At 40.4% G+C, this 2500-nt stretch overlaps 1 protein-coding gene across 5 annotated transcripts in view; it reads left to right on the forward strand.

The window, feature by feature from the left end:
* eml1 (EMAP like 1) overlaps nucleotides 1-2500 on the forward strand; it is a 49234-nt gene that overhangs the window by 22982 nt on the left and 23752 nt on the right. Inside the window, exon 2 of one of the 5 annotated variants that reach the window (XM_080012331.1) lies at nucleotides 2446-2500. This exon is cut by the window's right edge and continues 14 nt beyond it. The exons of the other annotated variants lie outside the window; for them this stretch is intronic. The gene's annotated coding sequence lies outside the window, so the exon portion shown is untranslated. The remainder of the gene's footprint in view (nucleotides 1-2445) is intronic. 5 annotated transcript variants of the gene reach the window in all.

A 2500-nucleotide genomic window follows, 5' to 3' on the forward strand; every position in this document is an offset into this window, starting at 1 on the left:
AATTAAGGCGCGGGTGCTCTGGCTGGCTCTGGTCATTCCAGGATGGGGGGACAGGCGACCATTTGTTTCCGCGGTGATGGACGGTGTCACGCCGCTATTGTTTCAGTGTTGGGAGCGGATCCACGACAGTTGCCGAGCAGGTTAAAAAATAAAAAATAAAAAAAATAAAAGCTTTATTTATCTCTGAAGATCGCTCCACTCGCATGTGAATATTCACAAGGACGGCATTTCAGGTGAGGAGAAAGGGTTAATCCCGGCGTCCGCACAGCGTTTCATCTCGACGAAGCGGTGGCTTTGGTTCATTGCAGACCATGAAAGCTTTTCCTTGCTGTTAGAAAATCGTTTTATTATTCATCAGAAACTCGAGGAGCCATATTCTTTACGACGGGTTCATCGCTGGTGGAATCCAAATCGATTCGTTTGTGCACCGGCGGCTCATGTCACACTTCACTACTCCAAAAGGTTTTTATTTATTATTATTATTTGGACTGGATGCGGAGCTGGAAAAAAAAAAACGTGTTTTAATAACGTGCCCCGTCGCTGCAAAGCATATCACATTTTTTTGACGTTATATTGTTAATATGATCGCATAAAGTGGATTTCATCTCACATAATGTTCAGAAAACCCTTTTTGTTTAAAAGCGATGGTTGTTATGACAAAGAGAGTTCTACAAATGGCTGGGGTCTGTGTGTGTGTGTGTGTGTGTGTGTGTGCGCGCGCGCGCTCATCCACATGGGCAATTAGATGAGCTGTCAGATCACTAATTGGTTTATGAACATGCTTTTGCTCCCATTTTTCTGCCAAGCCCAAAGCATCCCATTTGCCTAATGCATTCATTTATTTTACCGCCTCATCACCACCAATGTAAACCATTAGCAATCTCGCAGTCAATCTTTTTTTTTTTTTGGGGTATTTCTTTCTCCAAACAAATAAATCCATGAAATTGTCCTATTTTGTCAGATTCAGCAAAAAACGATGAATACAATTTGTTAAAATATGAATCAAATATGTTATTATTAACAAGATATCTTTGGTATGGTCAAAATTTTAATTTTTCAAATATAAAATATTTAATATTGTTGACTTCAACACAAATACTTTTGGGGTTTCAGTTTCAAGGTTGTTTTTTTTTGCACAACAAAACAGCATGGAAGCAGATATTGCTGGATATGAAATTCTGATAAAAACAGAGAGCCATACCATTGTAAAAAAAAAAAAAAGGAGTAATAAAATCGAGTTAAAAACAAGGAGCATGCAAAATAAAATATGTACAGTATAGTAAAGATATTCTTTGGTGGGGTCTGTTCCAAGACTCGCGGTTTCCACGGGGAGTCACATTAACAATTTATCCACGTTGATGTAAGCTGGATTCACCATATTTCGGTTTAAGACCCCATGTTTGACTACGGCCTATGGAGAATACGCAGACGGTGCCGGATCTAAGAGCGTCAACAGCTTACAACGTTTGCTTGACCTCAGCAGATTGCCCGCGTTCAATATCAGCTCAAATGGCGAAGGGTAAACATTTTTCCCCATTGTTTTGCGAAACGACACTCAGCAGCAGCCGAGTGCCTCCGCGCTGCTTTTAACCCCGGCGCGCTGTCTGGCTCCGACGCAGATTCATCAGCGGGAGCGCACTAATCACCAGATGCCTGCTCTCTAATGCATTATGCAGCACACTCTTATGACCAGACCGCAGGGAAAACATAGCATTGATTTAGATTAATATTTCATCAGGCCACTTTAACATCCAAGTCTAAATGGAGGATTCCCAGTGTGTGTGTGCGTGTGTGTGTGTGTGTGTGTTTGTGTGTGTTCACAGTGCACTAATGTGTGTTAAGCCAGAGGACAAACAGACAAGCAACAAGCACAGGGACGGACAGACACAGTGGGCATTTAAAGTCGCTCATGAATAAAGTGGCTGAAAAAAGAAAAGCCCCCCCCGGGCCTTTTGTGGCGCTCACAGAAAAACATCTCCTCGCAGACAAAGCTTCTGTAGAAACAGGAAAGTCATGGGTTCACAAGGTGGTGATGCAGACGGGGTGGTGGTGGCGGTGGTGGTGCTGGGAATTGTTTGATGGTGCTACCTCTTTTCTAATTGTCCCTGTCTCTCTCTCTCTCTCTCTCTCTCTCTCCGAGGGTTTATTCCCAAGGAGAGGGAGTAAACTTCAGAGACTAAAAGTCATGATTACATGTAATAATGTAGTTATTACATAGTAATAATGAATAAATCATATGTATAATTTAACCCTACATACCCATAATAATAATTTATCCTGTGCATAGTATCACATTTTGTATGTTCTGTATATTTAGTATATATCTGTCTTTGGATTTTATTTTGGGATTTTGGGGCAAATTTTCATTTGTTTATTTAAAATTGTATTTTTACTTAACTTATTCTTTTTTTATTTAATTATTATTTTTATTCTCCATTTTTTCAGGCTGTCAAGCTTTTTTTATGCTAATCATCTGTCGTGAAATGCACCAACCCTCACC

Source organism: Zeus faber, assembly GCF_960531495.2.
Source record: "Zeus faber genome assembly, chromosome: 13".
In the NCBI taxonomy this organism is placed as follows: domain Eukaryota; kingdom Metazoa; phylum Chordata; class Actinopteri; order Zeiformes; family Zeidae; genus Zeus; species Zeus faber.